At 41.1% G+C, this 25,162-nt stretch overlaps 1 long non-coding RNA gene across 1 annotated transcript in view; it reads right to left on the bottom strand.

Annotated features, from left to right (window-relative positions):
- Positions 1-432: 432 nt before the first annotated feature.
- LOC117959459 overlaps positions 433-25,162 on the bottom strand; it is a 49,972-nt gene continuing 25,242 nt past the window's right edge. The window contains exon 3 of the long non-coding RNA XR_004659940.1: positions 433-787. This is a non-coding gene — a long non-coding RNA (uncharacterized LOC117959459). The remainder of the gene's footprint in view (positions 788-25,162) is intronic.

Genomic DNA, 25,162 nt, shown 5'->3' with positions numbered 1-25,162 from the left:
TCAGAAAACTATGTTGTCACAGCTGCCAAAAAAGAACAACTTTATATAGGTAAATACCTGTGTTGCTTGGTCTCCTGAAACTATGGGAAATTACCAAAATGAATGTGAGATCTTCCTTTGTCTTCAGAAAAATAAGACAAATCTGTTTTCTCACTGAGAAAGGATCATGTAGAAAAGACATGAATGGGGTGATGAATGAGGATAAATGTTAAAAAATTATCCAATTTGCGGCAGAGAATCTTCAAAGGTTTTGGTTCTTATTTCAATTTACAGTAATACAATGAATCAATAGCAAAAGGAAACAATAGTTTAATTAAACAAAATCTTAAGAATCTTTTTCTTTCTTTCTAGCGCATCTCTGATTTCTCATTATTGCCAAGTACACTAAAAAGTATTGATATGTCTTGGTAACACTGGTGCAGGACTAACAGGTCCCTGATGTGTCATAATTCGCAGCAGCTAAACCTGGAACTGGGGCAAAGTGGTCACCATTTTCGCTCCAATGGTTCCCCCCCCCTCGCCGAGGCCCAATTCAAGAAAGAAGGATGGAGGCAGGAGTTGATGAGAGAAATGACAGGTGAGTGACAGATGCCGTGAGGAACAAGAGGTGGGAGGGATGGGGGAGGATAGAAGCGTGCTAGCCAGGAAGGTGCAGCGTAGTGCCACAGGTAAAGAGATGCCAGGGTTGAAGATTGACGCACCTTGATGGCACTGGGAGGCAGATGTGACACAGGTGAGGGGCAGAGTTGGGGGACCTTCCAGGCTCCTCACAGCTGCTTCTTTGCTCCTGGGAGACAGATGCACAGAAAACCACTGAAACACTGGAAAAAAACGCAATCATGTGTGTTCATTTTCACAAACAAGCTCACACTCACAGTTTTATGAAGTCAAGACAACACAGAGGAAAGGACCAGTCTAATTCTAGCTTGAGTTTTCTTCTATAAGTGAATTATTAATTTAGACATCAACCAAAGTTACTGGCTATTGACCACCTCCTACCACCTATTTTCTTTCTCTACTGCCTCTTTACTTCCAGCCTTGCTGCCACAACTCCACAACAGGTGCCACATGTAACCCTTGATCGTGTCACTTTCTCCTCCTTCCTAAATCTATACTATTGCCATCTTCCACACTCATTAGAATTCAATTTTATGTTGATTTAACTCATACAACATACCCCTGACATAGGCAGTGGATTCTAGCCATCTTCCTTCTTCCGAATTAAATAATGTGGAGCCATCACAACCATCTGTGGGTAATCATGATGTGAGCTTTGTGTTGTGTGGATAGCAAAAGTAGTAGGAGTAATTTCATTGGCTCCACAAAATCTTTGTTGAACAGTGATATAATAGGTGACATATAAAAAATACTACAATTACCGAGGCAATAGGTTGTGAGTCAATTTGCAGAATTAAGCTGCAAAGGCAGTTGAAATGAAAATATTCTTCGTAACTGAAAAACTCTACACAAATCTGATGGACTGTACAATAGCATTACAAGAGAATGAGACTAATTAAGAGAGAGACAGCAACAGAACACCACCTCTCCAGCTCACTTATTAACAAGTCATATATTTTTTTATTTAATCCCTACAAAATAGGGCTGTCAATTGATTAAAATGTTAGTGTTCATTTAACTGTTGTTAAATGTACTTTAAAAGGGATATTCTTTCAAGATTTTAATGCTCAAGTGGTATTTGAGTCTCTACTATTCCGCTGCTAATTCCGTTCATATAGACAGTACATGCAAAGAACTTCAGTCTCGGGGGAGAACTATCTGAAAGGTTCTGAAACTCATTCATCCATTTTTGCTTGAGAAGCTTTGTTTCTGCCAGCCATCCACTCCCATTCATGGTTCTAAAGTATTATAAGATCCGTAAGAACCGCTCCTGTTCCGCTGCTTTGCCTCCAGTGCAGGCAACCCCACCCCTACTGACTGCCTGCGCAGTGCTGCTGTGCTGTGGACAGAGGGGAGGAGAGCAGCACTGCTTAGTGTTTAACAGAGGGTGGAATGCATGCATGGGAATGAATAACACAAATGACTTAACAAAATTATAAACTCAACACTTTTGTTTTTGCCCCCATTTTTCATGAGCTGCACTTAAAGATCTAAGACTTTTTTTACGTACACAAAAGGCTTATTTCTCTTAAATACTGTTCACAAATCTGTCTAAATCTTTGTTAGTGGGCACTTCTGCTTTGCCGAGATAATATATCCACCTCACAGGTGTGGCATATCAAGACGCTGATTAGACAGCATGATTATTGCACAGGTGTGCTTTAGGCTAGCCACAATAAAAGTTATACTGTATTGGGGGGGTCCTAACTGAAAACCAGCAGTGAGGGTTAGGGTACATCCGTGAAGAGAACACCTCTCCAAAGTGTCAGACGCCATCGAATGTGAAGTCAAGTTGGTCGGTTACGACAACGAACTGCAGTCAGGTAGAGAGAGAGATCCCCCCCCCAGTACAGTGAAACTGTACATTTTAGAGTGGCCTTTAATTTTGGCCAGCCTAAGGCACACCTGTGCAATGATCATGCGGTCTAATCAGTATCTTGGTACGCTACACCTGTGAGGTGGATGGATTATTTTAGCAAAGGAGAAGTGCTCCCTAACACAAACTTAGACAGTTTTTTTTATATTTTTTGAGAGAAACAAGCCTTTTGTGTACATAGAAAAGTCTTAGATCTTTGAGTTCAACTCATGTTCAGTGTATTTATGAGTTGCTAAGAAGGTCTGAAAAGTCGTAAAATCTAGCAAAAACGTCAACACAGTCTTGCAGCTTCTTGAATTCCCTAACAGATAAAAATCACAGGTGCGTGCGTTAATTACCCGTTAAAAAAGTGGGGTTAAAAGGAATTTGCGATTACTTTTTCTTAATGGAATCATTTGACAGCCCTTAACATACTAATTAAAATGTGTAAGAACAAAGAATGGTGGTTTTACAGAGGTATGAGTTGGAGCATTTCCTGACCAGGTGCAGTGACTTCACAGATCCTTCCCCCCTTTCTCTCCCTTTTCATGTCTAAGCTTTCCTAATAATAAAGGCCTAAAATGCCCAAAAAAGTAATCTTAAACATAACAAAACAAGTATGATCAATTAAACATTACAGATAATTGTTGCATAGTGTAATGCTGTTGTAAAATCAAAATGACTTGCTTACGATTTATTTATATCATCTTTGGACCAAAATTATTAATTGAGTGACTGGAATTCAATAACTTAAGTGTACCATTTAAAGTGTAAACAGACAATTCATTGAATTAACCTGAATCAACAATAGATGCCATCTGAACGGCATCTAAAAACAACAATGCTTTTCTCTATGCAGATAAAAAATGAATTAATCAGAAGTATGATATTTTATTCAGGGGGCCACAGTAGCGAGAGGGGCGCCCATCTGTCTCTCATCTCTCTAGTCAGTCATGTGGGACTGAAGTGAAAGAGAAAGAGAGCCTCTGATTGCCTGCCACCCAGCTCTTTGCTGCTGCTCAGTGTCACTGCCACTCACTCGCCGTTCTGATGTGTTCGTTCCTCTCCACCTCCATTAACGTCATTCTTGGTCGACACGCTCGCAAATGGAAAGGCGTACAGGCCTCCAAAATATGGAAAAGTGAAACGCTTCATTTATGTTTTAGGTGTACATGGACACTTGAAAGGCAGAACAAGAGTGATATATTTTTTTATTTCCTTAAGTAGACTTGCATTAACGAAAATGTCTCTGAATTTCTGCTTTGAAATGTTATTCTCGTACTCTGAGGAACTGGTCTACAACTAGAATCCTGCAGTTGTTATCCTATCAGCCTGGCTTAGGCCCCACTGTCAGTGAATGGAGATGTTTCAAGCAGACTGAGTGACGAGGTGCATAAGAGGTCAGCATTCTAAAGGGGGCTACCAATTGGATCATGACCCATGAGGGACAGATATGGGCAAGGGATTTAGTCTCAAAGGTCACATTGGGGTCAAGGAGTGTCTTGCATTCCAGACTCCTAATCCTCTCCCTGCAGTCTGGAACGCCGGGCTTCGCTGCTCTACACACGCATGCCCACACAAACAAACATGTACACCTTCACATACTCTGAGCTGAGTCTCTGTGTCAACATATACAGGTTGTGGTGATAGATTGGATTAAGAGACTTAAAATAAATGTATGCCTCCTCCTCTGCCTTACGTAGAGAAAGCATGGCTTTCGGGTGCCCTCGCCACTCAATTCCTTGACCTTGCACTTATCTAGCCACCTCCTACTGGGCCATCAAGTTTCTGCCATGTTAAGAGACCAGAGTGCCGTGGATATGGGTAATTTGTCAGGGCAACCCAACCCCCACTTTTCAAGCCCCTGTGTGTCAGTATGCAAGTATGTGTACGCACCAGGGGCTTTCTCCGGGAATCTCTCAGACCATGTCGCCAGTCCAGGCAGTCCCAGACAAGTCAGTGTCAGTGGCTGTGCAAGCACTGCCCGTGCTAGTAGCATTGGAAGCTGGGGTATCCTGGTCACAGCAATCTGAGCCATCCATCAGCCCAATGTCACATGCATGTCAACCAACACCGTGCAGCATTTGTGGGCCCCCCTCCCCTAAACACTTATACATGACATGCACAGACACAGTATACAATGGAGACTATACACCACAGATGATTTTGGAAGCTGAACCTGTTGACATTTACACTGCAAATCCCAATACACACTTAAAACAGACAAACATAGTGACAAAATTGCTCCATCTGTGACTTGGTCTGCACCTAACACAGCAGTATGTGTGCAGCAAGGCACACCAGGCATTAGCCTCCTACTGTTTGTGTTGGAGTGGCCCTCATGCTGAGCCTTCAATTGTAACCCCCCCTCCCCCTTCCCCACTTCCTATCCCACTACACTCTACCAAACAGAGCCAAACAAAACACAGGCTAACATAATGTAGCAGCATGTCAGTGGTAGGCCCTGAAGCAAGGATGAAACATGAACCGCTCTGTACCAGCCATTAAGACAAGAGTAAACGCAGCTACAATTTCTTTCTAGCCGTTCAGCCCTTATGCTGTCCAGTGTAGAGACTGTGTGTGTGTCAAAAGCAGATTGAGTAATGTATCCTTTGTGGCTGTGGTGTGCTCAGTGGGCCAGAGAGAAGTCCCAGCAGGGAACTTATACTCCCTTGGCCCCCAGGCCACTGCACTTCATCAATCTCTCCACTGGGAAAGGCCTGCTACTGGATTGTAAGAGTCTCTCTCTAACTCACACACAGACACACACACACAAACATATACACGCATGAACTTATTCAGAGAGAGGATGCAAAAGCAGAAAAAACAATGTATACAGACTACAAGGAATAAAGTAATGTTCAAAAACTGTTTAACAATGGTTTGCATTAGAATGCCATGATTTGTACAAATTAGTAAGCAATTTGTTGCACACAGTTGTTCTTGTCAATGACAGCTGTCAAGCTACAAAGCTAATGTTACATTACAACATGAGCAATCTTCGATGTATTTAAAATCTCCTAGATTTAAAAAGAAGATCATCCAAATGCACATCACATTTTTTTTATAGACTGTATTAATTCTCTCTGTCGGTCGGAGGGCCCATGTTTGTGAAAGGGTGTGGTGGCGGAGAATTCTGGCGCTGGATCCTATAATTTGCTGGAATGACATTGATGAGGTGAGAGCTGATAGCTGCGGTGTTCAGGTCTAACTCTTCTCACGGTAAGAAATACTTTTGTCTACTTGCAGCATTGACAAAATCCCAGTCAGGATTACAGTGTTTAAATCCCACATGACGCTAATACAATAAATTAAAAAGACATTTAAAATACAATCTGGTTTACGTGCCTTGGAGTAAAAAAGGAAGTATGAGCACACACACATGAACATGTAAACACACATGTTCTGGTACAGTTCCTGACCTTATGAGGGCTGGGTGTACAGATTGAGCAAAGGTGAGAAATAGCTAGCCTCCTCTTGAGTTGATGAAGAGCCCAAAACTTGAAACATTTAGAGAATTTCTCATGCTTCAGCGGGAAGCAGGAATCGCCTCTCACTTGTTCACGTAGCCCTCTGCATTCTACAGCACACAGATTTAGAAGCCAGGTAATGCCAATGAAAATCTTCTGGTTATGACTTAGAAAATTGGGTATGATGCACACTCTTGTCAAGTAGGATGAAAACAAACTCATTCCTAACTTTAAAAAAGAAAAACGACTGGGTTTATAGGTGAACATTAAATATCGACATTCACTGAGCAATCGGTGGAAACCCTTAAAAATAGAAGCAGAATCTATGGCAGACTATTCCAGCTAAGCGGCTTTTAGGAGTTGAATCATTGCATTGTCAAGTCAAGAGGAAACTGTGGAAGGAAAGACCAAAAGAATGAACGAGTAAAACGGAACAAGAGCCAGAGCGGGTGAGGAGAGTTGGTTTACAGTGCAATCAGCATTAAGGAAATTGGGTAGCACTAGCGCTGCGAGTGGAGAGAGGTGATTGATGCTAAGCTAGGCTAGCAGGAAGGAAGTGGAGAAATTAGCAGCAGGCCAGGGCACTGAGAACTGTCAACTACTTCCTGGTCAATCTGGGGTGTGAAGTATGCGTCCACTGCCAGCGCTCAACACACACACACACACACACACACACACACACACACACACACACGGCAGGCATTTTGCATCAAGCATTAACTGCATTTACAGCATTATGTGAAACCTGAGCACAACCCAACTCTTCCAATCCTAAACCCGAGTGGAATATATTGATTTAGTAGTGAGTTTACACCAAGGGGTATATCTTATGTGTTAACTGTGTGCTTAACATGCTGTGAAGTACACATACTTTGACATACAAACACACACACACACATGTAAATTAAATGCACACACACACTCTTAAAATACCCAATTTTTAACTATTTTAAATCACAAAGGGCAAACATGACCCCTATCTTGAGCTCAACTCACTTGCCTCTGCACACAAGCCTTCAACAACAAATACAAACAACACAGTGCAGTCTCCAGGGCACTGTGTCAAAACTTGGCTTCATGCATGCCAACAGTGAAGCCACGTCAAGCCCCTGACAATAGCAGTAGTAGCGTACATTCAGTGTAATTAAGCAAGGCAACAGAGGACAGGCACAGAGGAGGAGAAGACACAGAGATGCCCTTGATACTTGGGTGTTGGCACTGACAGCATTTCCTCTGACAGCTTCATCTCGTTGGCCACCACAGAAGCTCTTACGTCTCCTGACATGTGCTTTACTCATGTCTGCCTCACTTCTCTGCTCCCCCAACATGACAGTAAAGAAGGGATGGTTGGAGATGGATGGGGGGATATTATGATGGCCAGTGCTTGTTGGTATCAGCGATAAAAAAAAGGAGTTATTGTACACATTTGTCATTGGCCAACATTGAGACTGAAAAAAGGACATTTATTAGTGTTATGTTATGAAATTTAAGGAATAAGGAACTAGGTCAGTATTTATGATTTAAAATTGTCATATTAATCTTTATAAGTTTAACAATAATGAACTAGTTGCTTATGATCTTAAATTGTCCTATTAATCTTTATTGAAAGTTCATATTGGTGCACTAATTAAGAAAAGAAAGAAAAACACTGCAGAGTGATCCTCTAAGAGCTACAGTGTCTGATGAAGATTGAGAGTCATCATTTAAATCTAAATGGACTTCCCTCCAGAAAAGTAAAGTATGGGGGCCTGAGTCCTCAAATATGTCATGTATAATAAACTGTATTATTTGAAGGTGAAGGGTGCCTGAAAAGTAATTTAGCCAATGCTGCACTGAAGGCAGATCTGGTATTCTCAAGTTGTGTAGGTTTCTTGAGGTCATGCTGCACAACATCACTTTGGACAACATTTTGGAAGTATAAAGAAAGGTTGTGTAATATCTATCTCTGAGATTTTTGCCTCCACTTCAGTTTAGTGAAGGTCCATGAAATTGCATTTAAAGATTCAATACTCTCTTTCCAGAAACAATGTCCGGTTTACTCCTGATTCACAGCCAACAGTTTTGGGGAATCTTTAGAAAGTAATAACATTAATAATGTCGATTTATTAATCCCACAAGGGGAAATTACAATTTACACTCTGTTATTACACACATTACAACACACAGGCCTGAACTACAATTCACTCAATGGAGAGATGTCAGAGTGAGGGAGCTGCCCATGAAAAGGCACCCCGAGCAGTTTGAGGTTCGGTGCCTTGCTCAAGAGCACCTTGGCAGTGCCCAGGAGGTGAACTGGGACCTCTCCAGCCACCAGACCAAAGAAAACTGTTTTAAAGAAAACTGTTGAGCAGTAACTGGGACACTGATTCTGGACATGTTGGTGTAAATGTTTTTAAAAGCCATTTTTTGTTAAATGCAATAAATACCACAAAATAAATTTTGTACCAATTGTGTCAGGGTGGAGGCAGATCTCAAAACTTGCTCAATAAAACCCTAAATCTCTGTATATAGTTTACTTGGGGTAATTGAAGAAATATGATTTTGTTTTTGGAATTTGAACGAACATCCTTTAAAAAAAGTAGGGAAAGAGACTTGCATGCAGAAAGAGAGATGGCTATTTTACAGAGGCCCATCTCCAAACCCCTCCATTCCTCTCAGGCAGGATTGAGTTAACGTCCCTTCCCTCCCTCTCATCCCTCCCCTGCCCCTACTGTTTCACTGTGACTTGCTGGCTTGATTTATCTGATGGAAGGAATTCTGCAGAGGGCTCTGGTGGTATCCCTATACTGTAACCTTTTCCCCCCACCAGATGTTCCTCTCTCAAAACCCGGTAACGTTCATCCTGAAATCCCCATACAAACATATCAAGTGGTCACTACTTGTTGATGTAGGCCATGGCTGACAGGGACAGTGACATGAGTACTGGGGGGTTAGAGATCAGACAAGGAAGAGCGACACAGACAGAAGACAGACAGACGGAAGTGTCGGACATATGTCCACGCCAGCTGACAACACCAGGATGACCCGAGGATTAAGCAAAGACTGGGGCAAGAAAGGGGTTGTTAAATCGCAAAAATGTTGTAAGGGGTGATACTTTGAGTTCGGCAGTTTGCCTGGTTGAGGGCCTGAACTGATTTATTGTGTCCTTGCTTTTTACAATGAATTTTCCTTTTACATGCTTTTTCTTTTTATTCGGTACTAAGCGTTCCATCAAGGGGGAAATATGGCTAATGGTTTACCCGCTACTGGATAGTAATGATCATGAATATGTAAATTAGTAGAGGTGTATCAAATGCGTTGCAGAAACTTGGCATGCCAATTGTTATATTTGGAATAATTTTATTTTATTTTTTTATTGTCTAGGGTCAGATTCAGCTCTTAATCAGGCCTTAAAGACACCGGTAGAGGCCAGGTTTAGGTTGCAGTTTTTGGCTCATGCGGAACTGTACTGTGCATGCTTCGCACTGTATTTGTGTGCATGTGTGTGTTCATCCATCTGTAGATATTGTGTTCCTGTTGTTAGGTAAAGAACACATACAACATCAGCAAGAGAGGATAGGAAAGAGAGAGAATGATGACAATCCCAATGATGGGGGGTAAGCTATGTCAAGGCTTTGACCGCCTCAGCCAATATTTGTCACTTTCTGTGTGCATGAATTCTTGATTTGATGTGCCTTAATTGATTCAGCTCTGCCTGGCACTGTCTGTCTGTCACACTCCCCCTGTCTCTCTCTCTCTCTCTCTCTCTCTCTCTCTCTTCAGCTTTGTGTCTATCTATCTATCTAAAATCACAAGGAGTACGGTCTAGGCAGACTAAGATAAATGCATTGCAGGAGGAAGAGCAGCCAGCGATACTGCCCTCTTCATGACCTCTTCCATGACACAATAAGCCCCAAATGGCAGACATAAGTGAGGATCAAGTGCTTCAAAGTAAGCCAGGCAGAGATAAAACCCAACAGGCCCCTCAGATGATAAACGGGTTTTGTAGCAGGAAAAAGCCATCATGTAGCTACCATGACACCTGGGCTTTGGTGCACAGGCCCAACACATGTTGCATCATGTAGCTGAAGAAGGAAAAAAATAAGAGTTGTTCACGGGCTTAGTTTGATTTTATGATTACAGCATATTATGCCAGTATTTAGTGTACCGGCTGTACTAATTTCTCAAGATTTAGATTTGTAAGATGATTTCTATGTACAATACCTTTACTTTGCAACAACATCATGCAATAATGATGAACCTTCGTTAGGCTTTCCATTCATTTCTATTCATTCTGTAACCAATTCTTGTAATAATCACTTTCTTAGGTGTTTAGTTCCCAGATTTAAAAGAAATATCACTTTAAGCCATTTATGCTCCGTTACCATGGTGTTCAGACCAAGGTTTGCCATTCTATGTTTTTCACAATGGGTCTTTTTTCGGGCCTGCATTTTCACAGAGCACATTTACCTTGGTTGTATTAATCCCCATACCCACTACAGAAAGAAACAGCCCAAATTGATTTCCACTTTATTTGTTGTGATAGAAGAAACATGCAAGGTTGCATTGGCTCCCACTAGAAGGGATGGCTGCTGCCTCCTTTTCTTAGCCTTGGACCAAAATGATTAGTGGGGACTAAGAGGGCCCAGCAGAAACTTGTATCGTAAACATACGGCTGTCTATATGTTGTCTATATTTGTTTGACTCGGGGGGAGGTGGGGGGTTGATGGAATCACAGACCACTCAATGACAAACGTGAAAAAATTATAGTAAAACCTCATCATGTGATACATTGGCGTTGCAAAAAAAACGCCTTTGAACAATGGTGAGGATTACTCGGAGCACAAGGTACTTCAGAAAACTCCGCCACAACACCCACCATTGTCCATGTGTTGAAAGCTGGTAAATTTCCCATAAGTCTCTTTTGAACAGAGCCACAAAGGCCAAGACGAGAGCTGCCCCACGCATGTAGAAAGCCACTGATAAATGTGAAGATGCTTGCATGCTTTTTTACAGAAAGCATAATTCTACTTTATCTTCCGTTTCATGTTGGGTCCATTCAAGTAATGTGAGATACCTTTAATCTCAAGCCAGGGTAACTCATTTTATGATGAGTTTTGAGTAATACTCAAGTGGAGAAACAGAAGTAACTGCGCCTGCATTACAATAATGCACAGAAGACCAGTACTGAACCTGTCAGCTTGCAATTTAAATGCATACTTGATTGCTTTTAAAGTGGGTGCCACGGATATCCGGCCAATGTTAAGGCTTCTTTTATGTGTGGTGAAAGCCTGAGGAATAATTTTCAGGAAAAAGATCAGAAAATTTGAATCGCATAGAACACCTCGTTTTATTAAAAAGAAAAAAATTGTGCTCCATCTCCGCTCCACTCAAACCCCCGCGCATTATGTTGCTGTGCTGATGTCACATTGATTATGCTGATCGTAAACTGCCTTTGTTTGTCCCTCGCTTGCTCCCGTCAGTCATCCAACTGCAGGGATGAGCAGAAGTCACCCTAAAAGCCATCTTTTCCATGTTTTCTGCATTTTCAAGTTGTGCTGCAGATGACGCCAGTCCCACTGGAGGCCTAGGCGAATCCTCTTTTCCTTCGCACTCCAGTATATTAATTGCTTTTTAATGTTTCCCTTCTCTCCTGCAAGTTGTTGCATACTAACAAATCAACAACAATAAGGTTCTATTTACTGTTGCGGGCCACAGCCAAGACTAAAAGGGTACAGTACTAAATTATCCATGCATTGGAAAGAAGGCTTCAAGCTGGTAACAGAAGAGTTTTAACAGAAGGCCATTTGGTGTTCTTTCTGCATTGTCCCAAGTGTCCTATGCTCCCAGCTGTGCGCATGTCGCAGAATGGGACTTTGGTGTGAGCAAGAATGGGATGTAAAACTGATCCAACTAATCCAGCTAACCCAATGAAGCATTGTGACATGCTTGTCTCTCTTGAGCCACAACTTTGGGCAAAAAAAGAGTTTTTAGCATTTATTATTAATCTACAGTTCTAAGAAATGAGCTCCCTGTCATGCAGAGCCTTTTATAAGAATCTGAGGGAAATGCTGTTAAACTTTACATTTTAAAGAACAGGGGAAAATGCTTGCCATTTTTGTAATAGAACATCGTGACATGTTTGTGAACTTAAACATTTTCAGACAAAATAAGTTTAAACAACACACATATTTTGGCATTGGTTTTATCGTTTTATTTGAAATGGATACATGACTACTATCAGTTTTATGACAGCAGATCCCCCTTACATATGGAAAACTCTAAAAATATGTCTGCCCATATAGTAACAAATTATGTAATTAATGAATTTGTTGCAGGCTTAAGCAGCCTTTTGAAACCTCTGCTCAGTAGCCTGCAGCAGAAACAAGAGCAATCACAGCTTAAGCTGTTAACCTACAACTTGCTGCTGCCTGTAACATGATTCTTTCCCCCAACATACAAGGGAAGCAAAGGCGGAGGTAATCATATGTATTTACAATTTTGTAAAAGGAAAGGTCATACTCTAACCTGACATGATTAGCAGACTTACTGTAACTAATGACACAACACATTCAACTATATCTGTGATTTGTTTAGGGTATTTGGCTCCTACTTTACAGCATCTACTGTAGTTACTGAAACGTATCATCCTATCATAATTTGGGGGGCTTGTTTTTCACCATAGAAAATATTTTTAAGATGTACAGTAGTAGAGAGAACATCTTATACAGAAAAAAAATTATGTACTGTATATTCCAATCCACAATGACATCGGGGAAGAGAAAGGATCCTTTGTAGTGGCTCATTGCAAAAACCATTGCTGACTGTATTCTTGGTTCTGTATTATGTGTATGGTACTTTTTTACTTTTATCATCCATAGAAGAATGAATAGGCTACTTGTGTAACATTAGACAATCTGTACATATCTTTCAGTGTAGAAAACAAAAGTACAGTTTGTTTGGCAAGTACAACTTTGCATATGCGCACCCAAGCAGCAACATTGCATTGAGTGAGGAACGCACGGGGTGCAAGGGGGGTCATCAGCGAGTGTTTGGAGCTTGAGTTACAGGGCCGGCATCTGCCATCCGGCCATCAGGCCCTCATATCCATCACTGGCCCATGGCGTGGTGCAGCCCGGCGTTTGTAAAAACACCCAGAGGAAATGGAGTCTCTGGGCCAGACAAGAATAAAATTAGCTTGATGACTAAGTTCCTCCTCAGGTCCCAGCGGGAATAGAACTCTGCCATTTGTTTTCATTACTTCCCTTGGCTGTAGATGGGAGGACAACATGTGTGTGTGACTGTTAATGTGCATGTGTGTTTAGAGTAGAGGGTGCATGTGTATGTCTGTTTCCATGCCTGCAAAAAGTGCAGTGCACAAAAACAGCCTTTTGTCATTTCCAGTACTGTATGGGTTTAATCAAACATATTCACTCATAAACACAGCACTTGTCTATAGAGGTGACATTACTGTTTGGAATTGTTCCACCACCCTTCATGGCATAGAATATTGGCTGTGGCCACTTTATTGCATTTGCCTCAGAATATCTAATAAACAAGCAAAGGTTATAAAAATTGATTTGCTCGCAAATGTGTTTTCATTCATTCACAGTGCTATGACCTAAGCCAACTTTTACTGAACTAAATGTGCAACGTTCTTATTTTTGGTGGCTGATATTAATGTCAAAAACATAACATACCTCGTCACTTCAGGCCAAATATTAAATTGTGATATATATCTATGCAAATCTTTACATTCTCACCAAGTTGATCATAGGCACATAATCAATTTGGTTTTAAAATATTGCTCCGCATGCATAAAAACAGATAATGAGACGGTTCTGCTCATGAAAAAAAACAAAGATCACTGGAGCAGAGGAAACAGCGGAGACAAGTAAGGTAAAGAACAAAGTGTGATAGACAAAGTAAATAAATTCAAATGGATACTATGTATACAGGGTAGACTCTTAATCATAAACGTCCGTACTTTATAGAATTATTTACATTTGAGAGTCATGCAGTATCTGCTGAGAAACACTATTAAAACATTAATGGGAAACTTAACAGCGACCAGTGCTATTCCAATGTCCCCGCATTTTTACGGTGCAGAGTGATTGGCCTTGTTTGTACAAAAGTAGAACAGAATCCCAGAGACCCTTTTGTGCAAAGAGTGAGAAACCTCAGCACTACAGAAATAATGTCAGCCATATTTACTATTAAGCCATCAGAGCACCTCTGAACTTAACCTACTTACAAATGCATTTCTCTGCCACCCACACACCCACACCTCAGATTAGTTCCAGCTTTTACCCAGGGTGCTTGTTAGAACTGAAGTGAAGACATCTTGTACTTCTTTAAAGCATGTAGCATTAACACCTTTGCCCCCTGTGTAAACCCTGAGTACTGACCCACAGCGGAGAGTGAGATGGGATGCAGCAGTGTGTAGCCATTGCAACCCGCAGAGCTGTGTTTAAATGTTACTACAGCGCTTTTCAGTCAAAGCTCTTATAGGAAGGAAGGAATCAGGAAGTGGGGATATTGGAGGTGATGGAGAAAATGAAAGTGTGTGGATATGTGCATGTAGGCGTGTGTGTGTTTTTAGGGAGTCAGTCTGACTAAAAAAGGCCAAACACTGGTGAGGCAAAGGCCTTGAACCAGAGGTGTCCGAGAGATTTGCTTGGCACCTCAACACGCAGTCAGAATAAGTTTGTTTTTCTAGTAAGACCATTAATAGGTCAGTTTACCCAAATTAGGCCTACATTTTTTATAGTGGTATTAAGTCATGCAAACGGTTTGTTTTATGTACAGGTTGTTGAGATATTTGTCTTTCTGCCACCAACACAAAACAATTGAAATGGATGGCATTATCTTTGTGTTGCTCACAGTATTGAAACTCACATGGATTTTTGGATGGCTGGAATGTTACGTTTCCATGCTGTAAATTAAATTCCATTCACCAGGAGTAGAAGCAAAGATGTATAAATAAAGCCAAACTATTCACATGGCCCGATTTCTTTTGTTTATAATTTAAAGACCCTTTTAATGTCCGATGTTTTTCCATGATCAGCATCCGATCTTTAAGAAAAATATATACAACTGCTGCTTTTAAAAACACTGTATCTCCTGACATAACTGCAGAGAGAAGTAGACTATGCAAAGTAGATGTAAAATATGGAGTGTATACATTTAACTGACCATGGCACAATGAATTCAAATATGCAGTTATAGGAAGACTGAGAGAATACAGATCACGGACAAATAACACGACTTCCCAGAACCATTGTTAGCTGAAACGGGGAAGTGATTTAGTCTAATGTATCTCTGTGTTGTGTCCTTGTCCTCCCACGACTGGTCTACACACCAACAGTTAGGAGTCCTGCAAAACAAGGGTCAAGGAAAGTGTGAGTGTGTGTGTGTGTGTGTGTGTGTGTGTGTGTGTGTGTGTGTGTGTGTGTGTGTGTGTGTGTGAGTGTGATTTAGACAACAAGAGAAAGAGAGAGGGAGAGGGGGAAAGAGAGTTTGCCAGTGACAAGGAAGTCAAATAAAGCAAAGAAAAGCTCCATTTCCCAAGCTAAATGTACCCCTGGGAGGTGTAAGGGAGGGAGAGAGAGAGAGCAAAAAAAGAGAGAAAGGTTATGAACCGACAGTACTCCTGCAATGCTTTAGATTTACAACTACCAAGCCCTAAAAGATCTGCCATACTTATTTCTACAGGCAGTTAAAACAAATTGCAGCCATGTTTCAATCACCCACATCCTCTTCTTGCTCATCCGCTCAGGCCGGGCTTTTGGCTGCTATATTATTTCTCTCAGTTACTACGGAATAAATACTTTACTCTAGTGAAGTAATCTTCATCCACTGGAAAGTCCCCACATGCTGTACATACAACCACATTCTCCCAAACCTCAAGAGCTCTCTCTCCACTCCCCTCTTTTCATCTCATGTCAACTCAGTCCGGGACATAGAGTGATTTAAAAAGGAAATGGACGCGGTTTTCAGAAACAGCAGTGTGCAACTTTTATTTTTGGATACTAACGGGTTAGCTGGTTCTTCACTGATAAAATTAAAGTTAATCTGCTTCATGTATGCTGTTGCTTTTAAAAAAACAAATTTGGAAAAACAGCAGTTGCTTCCATATCGAGTGAAATCCTGAGCTATGGAGGCATGGCTGAGTGCACAAAAAAAGGAATAAATACTCCCGCTTTTGTACGTTTGATTGCGAGTTTTGGTGGAAACCTTTCGTAACCTGATACGCCATTTGATTTGGGTTTGAATGAGCGAGAGCAACATCAGGCACAAGGAGCAGGGTTGGGATAGAGGATGGTTGGGGGCAGGTATGGGGTCACAAGAGTGTCTTTTTCATGTTGCAGATTAGAAGCAGATGTCGATGGGATTACACCGCCAGTGTCATCACTCACCCCACAGCCCCACTTCCATCCATACAAAGTCAAAGTACATGCACACACACATTCACATGCAAAGAGGGTTAGAAAAGATTCACAGTGCTCTCAACTGTCCACACAGCTACACAGTGAATAAGGAACATCAATGGCTGATATGATGCACTGTGCAACAGCTGAATTAGCCCAATCCAAGTTGAACCAAAGCAAACTGAATTGTATTAAAACACCTTGAGCACGGAAGTCTGATCCTGATGCCGTAACAAATCTTTCAATTTAACCTGTACTTCAAATAAATAAATCAAATCAAATCAATTCAAATACATGAACAACAGGAAAGAAAGAAACACACGCAGAAGCAGCTGCTGGAATGTGATGTACATGAAAGTGTTTAGCCACCAAATTGTGATTTATTGCTTCATGAAAATTTGTCTTAATCTAGATATGTAAATTTGTGGCTTTTCACTGGTGGATCAGTTTGAAATATTGTCAAGGAAGAATCGATTTCATAGCAGCTCTGACAGAGCACGAAAAGGTTAAAGCTTTTTGCTGTATGCCTGCGGGAGTCTGGTGTGAAGGACAGGAACCTAGTTCATGAAGGAAAGAACCAAATTCTCGCTTTGATCCAAATGAACCTAACACTTGCTCCCTCAATGACACAGTGGAATCAATTCCACTCATGGATAAAGGATCCAAGTCACTCATTCAAATTAGTTTAAATTAAAAAGTCGCTTTGGTTAAAAGCATCAGCTAAATGACATGTAACATGTGTAACAAATTCATCATAACGTGTGATGGATTTTCAATAATGTCCATGGTCATAACAATGTCATTTGTGACGGAAAAACTTGTTCTGAATGATTAGCATCTAATGAAGTTGTTAGCACTGGAAACTTTGAAAACTTGGATAATCAAGTTTGTGTGGCTTTCAAAAAAAAAGGCTTGTCATTTTTCTGCCTCAAAATAAAATTAAAAAACCATTAAATGTGACTTTGGGTAAATGATATTATGTTAATGATAACAGTATTGCTGCATCCCTTATTAATGTCTCTACGGCATTAGACTCATATCCACAGACCCACCCTGACCTGACCACTGGCCTCAGCGCTATGCACCTCCCAGGGCCTTGAAGAGGTCCTGGCCTTAAGGATAAATGATGTGACTGCAGAGAGCTTATTGGAGCACCTCTGAAGATGCAGAGGGCTGATGGGATCTAATTCTGAGATCACTGGAAGCCTACATGTTCAAATGTGTTTGTCCACATGAGAACATTGAATGTATATAATGCCAATATGTGAACCAAGCCTTTGAGTGTGGCACTAGCAGGCGTGATCTGTTTGGTCCTAGCCGTTTGATGCTAGGAGAGTGGTGTTGTGTGGTGTTGGTACAGAACACAGAGCCGAGAGGCTCCATGAGCGATAGCTGTGAGGAGTTAAAGCTGAAAGCCACAGTGCGTATTGTTCCTGACAGAAACCACACTGGGGCTGTGAATATGGTCACAATTGCTGAGAACATCACAATACATTATTTTGACCACTGCAACCAGCTAGTGAAACCTGGAAGCTATTTTCGGTTGGGGGGGGGGGTCAGAGGTTTTGACCGGATGTTGGAGGTAACTGTGGATCAACTGTGACCTTAGGCATTCATAAAGAATTTTTTGTCATATGAATATAGGAGCAGCTTTGCTGAAAGATATAGAAATGGGTTTGTCTACTGTATAAAAAAAATGCATTTAAGTTTGTCACACCAAACAATCACAAATTACAAGGACAGACCATTTTACAAGGTGTTTATCAGGAAGAAGACACAAATGCTTATAAGATGGACTTGGTGTGTGTGTGTGGGTGGGTTTGTGTGTGCGTGTTCTGAGATCACAGAGTGAGGACAGTTCCAGGCTCCATTCCGAAGCTGGGAGATTTGGAGGTGCTGCGGTTGTGGCAGACTGACTGGTGGAGATTAAAGAACTTAAGATAGACAGACATTCAGAGAAGTTCAAAGACTGAAATACAGCAGGTTTTTTTTCCTGAGAGGTTGTCTGAGGAATGCAGAGCACTGCAGCACTTAACAGACAGTGTTGCAAAAAGATCCATTCGGTCTCATTTACGGTGTGAACATGTTTGTCAAGGTATACTCCATTCCACACCAAATCAACTTATTTCAAGATTTTCTGTATAGCTTGCGTAGTTCTTTATAATTAATCTTATTTACTAAACAAATGTTTCTGGTCTGTTTAGAAGATATTGGTTTTGGAATTCAATGATGGATTAAATGACCAAAATGGAGATTTTCGCAGCATGAATATCACGCTATTCCTGGCAAGTGTACTGGAGCCATGGGATCAGATCCACCCTTTGTTGTTGTACCTCTTTATCTGTATTCAGCAATAAATGTTAAAACACTTCAACCAACATATAGAGTCATGTACCAAGTTACTCATACAAGACTAGAAAACTAATGGGCACCAAACAGACGGTATGGGCATGAGACACAACCTAAATGCTGCTTGTCCTGACCTATATTTAGTTTCAAAGGATACCCTCTTATCTCCTCCACTACATGGTGACTGCATGCAAGCCTTGAGTGCTTTCTGAGAACAGCTATAGAGCCCTGAGAGCCCCCTCTTGAGTGACTATCTCCATGCTCTTGACCCAGCGGTACAGCACGTAGATGGCCTTAAGTTTGGTAACTGATGCACAGAAGCAAAACACATCTCTTAAAAAAAAAACTTATTAATTTACAGTACATGAACAGTTCTCAAGTTGTTTGTTTTGTTTTCTGCTGAGATTTGGTATCACCACCTCAGGGTTATGTTTAAACTTTTACTATATGTCATTTCAGGGGTGCACAACATCAGGGGCCCAAACTCAACGGTAAACATGTGCATCTTGCAAGGTTCATGCATCACATGTATCACACACACCTATAATGTCCCACAAAAAGTGAGACTATATCTCATACATTGTGCATTTATCCATTGTGTTTTTTTTCCCCCTCAGACAGCGGAATACTTTATTTGTATGTCCTATGAAAAACAAAGATCTCTGATGATCCTTCCTACGAGATATGAGCAGTATTTTACTGTATTACGCTGTCTTAAATGGGTGCTAGAGGTCACTATGGACTAACCAACAGATTGTGGTTCACTTTCAAAATGATTCTTAATATTCATACGAGAATTTAAAAAAAAAAACTATTGTAAATTTTCAGGTTTCATGGTCTTGCAAACAATATGACCATATAGGTTGTTTATTCCTACCCTCTTAATATGACCTTTAGGAGTGTTTCACGAATTAGCAAGAAATACGACCCACTGGACCGCTTTCCAACCTGTAACGTGGTTTACATACGTTGTTAACGTTGTGAAACGTCCACAGTTTGGTTAGGTTTAGGCAACAAAACCACTTTAGAAAAAGATTTAGAAAAATACTGTGGTTTGCGTTAAAATCAATATGTTTGTTACGTTACATCACCTCTGGTTACACACGTGACGCAGAACACAACATATTCCGTATGTTTAATAAAAACTTTTTACTTTTAATTTCAAGCAGGAAACAAACCACAGTCTTTGTGCTTGTTTGACCCATTCACCGCCACAGCCTGTACTTTAAAGAACAATCCTGTGTTTATTAAGCTAGTATCTACCTTCCACTCCAGGCACTCCTGCAATTGAACTCCATGCATTCACTTTCTTAGCATTGTCGGTCTGGATACTCTCGCTGTTTCACTTCCTGCCTGACTGTCCGAATGGTCTGCACCTTGCATGAAAATAGACCTGGCTTTTATCTTAAGCGGCGCTGGGAGCCGCTTCACGCACGCTTCCGGGACACACCCTGCTGCTGCTGGTGTATTATCAAGCATTGATTTGAACGGCCACGTTTGCTCACGGGGGTCGCAACGCGCCGATAACGCAGAGCTGACGCACCTATTGGAAAATAGGGGTTATACTTCATCACCTTACTTTGTGTTTTGCTCATATTATAATTACCACAGTCACAAGAGGGCAACGCCAATATAAAACGTAAATATGGGTCGTAATTGCTGCTTGAATAAACACCTAACAGGGTCGTTATTTTTGGGAGGATGTCTCGTAATTTGACATGGATTAATGACTTGGGGGCAAACTGGGGCAAACCTTCAAACTACCTTAACAGCAGTTATTGTTACAGCAAAAGGCCATATATTCATGTTTAATTTCTCTTCAATGCCCTGACCTGCACCCGTATCGTAGATTTATATCCCAAATCTGCTCCCTCTGACCTACAATTAAAGTTAATGGAATCAGGAAGACTTTTGTGTTTCAATACGTCTCTTAAGTGTGCATGCATGTATGTTTTTCCACATCCTCTCCATGCCCTCTTTTCTTTTTAGCGTCTCCATGTTACTTTTCAGCAATTGAAATCAAGGTAATGACTGGGCAAGGAAAAAGAATGTTCTTTCAATAGATAATTAGGGAGATTGGTTTACCAGGGCCACTCAAAGCCTATTCAAATGCAGGGCTGAGGCCAGGCCTTGTTGTCTGCTGAGCCCAAAAGGCTCCCAAGAGAGGCATTCGCCTTGTCTTCATTTCTCAAAGCAGGTGCCTGGCAGGTAGTCAATGGAGACAGCCAGTTGAGATATATAAGAGACCCATCCCCCTGGACAAGGGGTCAACATCACAGGTCAAGGGTCATGAGCAGAGGTCACAAGGTCAATGTTTAGCACACAGGTTTGGCCAGATGACTGGAAATGCAAGCTGGACAGCCAGCTATCAGTTCTATGACTTGACTGTGTGCAGGAAGAGGAGGTACTACTGTTGTTGATTGATAGCTACCATTTTTATCATCTCTATGGAAATAACTTATCTGGATTTACCTAACAGCACACTAAGTTAAAAGAAAAATTTAAAATTAAGTTAATCAAATTAAGTTTTAATTGACCCAAAATGTTAAATATAACAATATTTCTAAAAGCGAACAAGTTGAGGTAATTTAAACCTCTTCTTTGTGTAAACTGAAGTGAATGTAGAATTGATTGATTGCTACCATCCTTGGCATTCCTATAAATTTTCTCATCAGCTTTGACAGCTTCATTGGAGCATTGTTATTTTACATTATATGGAGACTGGTGGTCCTAGTTTACAAACTAGCTTAGAATTCCTCCCCACGACATGAGCAGTGCAGGATTAGAGGTCAGGGGTGATGTGCACTCTAATTTCTAATTAAATCTCAGTGTGGAAAAGTGATCCGTCATTGCCCATGGGTTACCATTGACAAGGGCTAAGCTACCATGGCTTCACACGTACAGGGCTAAACCCCCCACCTTAATACCTCTAGCAGCCACCGTCCCTGGACTCCAGCCACCTTGGGCCCCCTGGCACCCAAAGGGAAACACTATATAAATTTCAATGCACTGAGAAGCTGCTACTAAGGGAGTCTAAGCAATCACACAAGAGGAAAGCACATAGAGTTCTACAGAAGCTTTTTTTCACTCTAGTGGTGGTCTTTGGAAATGCAGCAGTGATTTAGAGTCAGATCTTCTTACATAGCATTGGACCTGAGCTTCTGTGATACTGAAACTCTGTTGGGTTGGCAAAATGTGCACACCCAATCTCTGCTGGGTGCACATGTACCCATACACATGTAAGGGAATGATTACAGAAGGGACAACAGTATACAAAGAAATCTCAACTCAAACCTTATGTTATATACACTGTTCAGGTATCTGCAACACAATTCCCTATTAGCATTTGTGGCAATAACCAGAGCAACATATCCAATATGCATGTCAATTTTTCTCTCTCTAATCAAATAGAAAGCCTGTGAAGTAAATATCTATTTTCTTACAGCCTAGCTGTTTACAACATGAGGGAGCGGCTATATGAACAGCGTGTTGCAAATGAGGAATTTCTTTTAATGTATCGGCCTGGCCAGCATATGCTAGATATAGGAAACCCATAGCGTCAGAGGCTCCATATCGGCTGCACAGGTCAAAGGCTAGGGAAGGTCAAAGGTGTCATCCTCCTTTCTCATCATAAAGTGCATTAACATCTTCACTCTGTCCCGGCTTATCCAGATGGCTGACCAGGCCACAGGGCAGATGCCCCATTTTAAAATATCTCAGGGATTCAAAACGCACCACCGAGAATAAATATGGCTCCATCTTTAGGACATCAAATTTCAAAAGAAATATGGATACGGGTGGATATGGGCTGCATACTGTAAGCCCAGGATCTGTTTAGCAGACCTTAATTGATTCTTGGTCCAATTTTAACAGCTTGCTCTCCTCAGTTTGTGTTTTAACTATTAAAATGTTCATTCATGTAAAGTAGGAGGAAGGCAGTTAAGGAAGGAAAAGTGTTAGATTTGAGACTGCATGTCATAGATGAAAAATCATTAGATTGAGTGTGAACAGCAAGTACTAAACATCTCACGTTTGACAAAAAAGTCAGGAAAAAAAGTGAAAGTTAAATATTTTCCAAAAATAAACTACAAATAAACATCAAAGAACATAAACTTCAAATCGCAGAGTAAGCTAATGTTAAGTCATTTTTCACCATGATACTGTACCACTGTTGAAATCAACAGACTAATTAGGCCAGGTTGTTGCTATTGGCAGTAGACCATGATCCGTGTTGAGAAAAAGGCATGGACCTTACCAGGAGAAGTGACCTCACTTGTGTGCCTAAGTAATTAAATTCCAGGCTCTTGGAGTGCGTATATGGCATGCTTCCACTTTTTGCTGGGATATGTCACATGATAGCCACACATACATGATTGATGTAGGAGAAAAGTTGGCCAATTAGTCACTTTACAAACTGAAGGAAAAAATATCGAAAGAGCGCCAAAATTCTACAAGTTAGTCCATCGTCAAAACTCATCACTCAGTGTCCCTCTTTATTCAATGAGCACAGCTTATAAAGAGATAACCCCACCTTTCAGAGCCTGTCATTATTTTACCTTTAATTATTTAAACTCTTCCAGGCATGCTTGCAGTCAAATAAATGGACCCTCTCCAAGCCAAATAGACCAAGGCACCCTGCTGCGAGCTTTGGGTTAGGGAGACACAAACCCACACACACGTGCACACAGACGCACGCACACACGTTACCCTGCCCAGAGACCTCTGACTTGAACCTGCTGCTCTCACTCAGCAACACATAAATCACTGGGCTCTCAGCAGCACTGCTGACCCTCAGTGCCATGCTGAACTTGACTCCATGGGAATAAAAGTCCGTAACTGGATACAAAAACTAATCCAGGGCACAGACAATTGCTGGCATACGGAGCCCCGAGAGGTGCTGAAACCCCTGTGACGATATTTCGTTTCTGTCATGAGACCTTTGACTTTTGCACTAAGGCAACAGAGGCCTGCTAGGTGCTACTGGTCAGAGAATAGAGAAACAGGAAGAATGAGTGAGGACACGAGGGAAAGGGGATGATGAAGAGAGAACCTGTCAAGTTGCTGCCATTATTGGTCTCGCCATGTGTTTCTCTAAATAGGCGGGAGATTTTATTGCATTTGAAGACTATGGTATTTTTTATATATTAAACTAACCAACAGTGCAGAAAGTTGTTTCAATTGTTACAAAACTTTACCCCAACAGCTACAACATATTGATGCATCTGTAATCATAATCAACACTCTGGATGGGGCTACACCGTGCAGTGAGTAATTTTACTATAAAAAGAATTGAAGCCAGGACCTGCACAATATTATTTTACATAGTGTTATGGGTGTTAACCCTGCAATTGCACAATTAATGTTTTTTTAAAAAACTGGAACAAACATGGAAACAAGGAAAGCAAATACCAGTTTTATCGTACAACATGAAATCACATAAATAACTGCTTATGTGTCACACCTTTGCATAGGCACCTAAAACTCTCTCCATAAAAATGTCAAGATCACTGTTAAATACACTGTTGAGCCTTCTGGAGGCGATGCCCAATAATTAAACATGTAACATTAAACAAAGGTGGTCATTTGTTAACCCCAATTGCTCACAGTGATTAATGAAAGTTAGAGTAGGCAAGAAGTCAATGCTGCCTTTGTCATGGTCCCTGAGATTTATGAAGCTATAATGAAATACAAAACTTTATTTGGACTTCTCAGTTTCCCTTTGTTGCCCTGTTAGTCTAGTTAAGCTGTTGACAAGCCAGCACAGAAAAGCCCTAATAACACCCTGCGGTAAATAATCCAACGGCATGTTTTGTAATGTGGCAACCTCCCCAACTGTCTTAACTGTGCCGCTGCAGTGTGCTCCAAGACTCCATCCCAGCCCCCAGTAGCAGCTACAGGCCTGACACCAGCTCCAGTAATACAGGAATGCCTCTCTACTCCTCTGTCCTGATACAGAGGCCATTGTGATAACATCAGGCACCAGGGCCTGCACAGCCACAGGGCTACAAGACACACTTTTATGACTTAAGTATCTGGGACTGATATCTGCAGCCATCAGCTCAATACACCCTCATCACATACTTACAGACACACTTGCCTCATGCACATGGACACACAATCTCACGATTTATTCTACCTCCCCTAACTGGACACACACACTTCTTTATTCCGTAAGCCACATTTAATCTTTAGTCAACTAGTATTGAATTAGCTACAAATTGTAAAATGATCCCTAATCCTGAACAGTTAAACCTGACCTAGTTACTTACTAATCATAAACCTGAGTCTGCCTAACTGTAACACAAGACAAAATGCTACATTGTAAATATGGTAACTCTGAACCTAAAGTTTACTTTGCTAATGTGAGGACCAAAAGATAAAACAAAAAATGTGGTCCTCACATAGATAACGTGTAAAAACAGGCACAAGATGATCAGTCTAAATCAAACAGACTTCAAACT

This window comes from Etheostoma cragini, chromosome 16 (genome assembly GCF_013103735.1).
Source record: "Etheostoma cragini isolate CJK2018 chromosome 16, CSU_Ecrag_1.0, whole genome shotgun sequence".
NCBI lineage: Eukaryota > Metazoa > Chordata > Actinopteri > Perciformes > Percidae > Etheostoma > Etheostoma cragini.
Note: the sequence above shows the minus strand (reverse complement) of the source record. Positions and strands in the feature narration are given on the sequence as shown.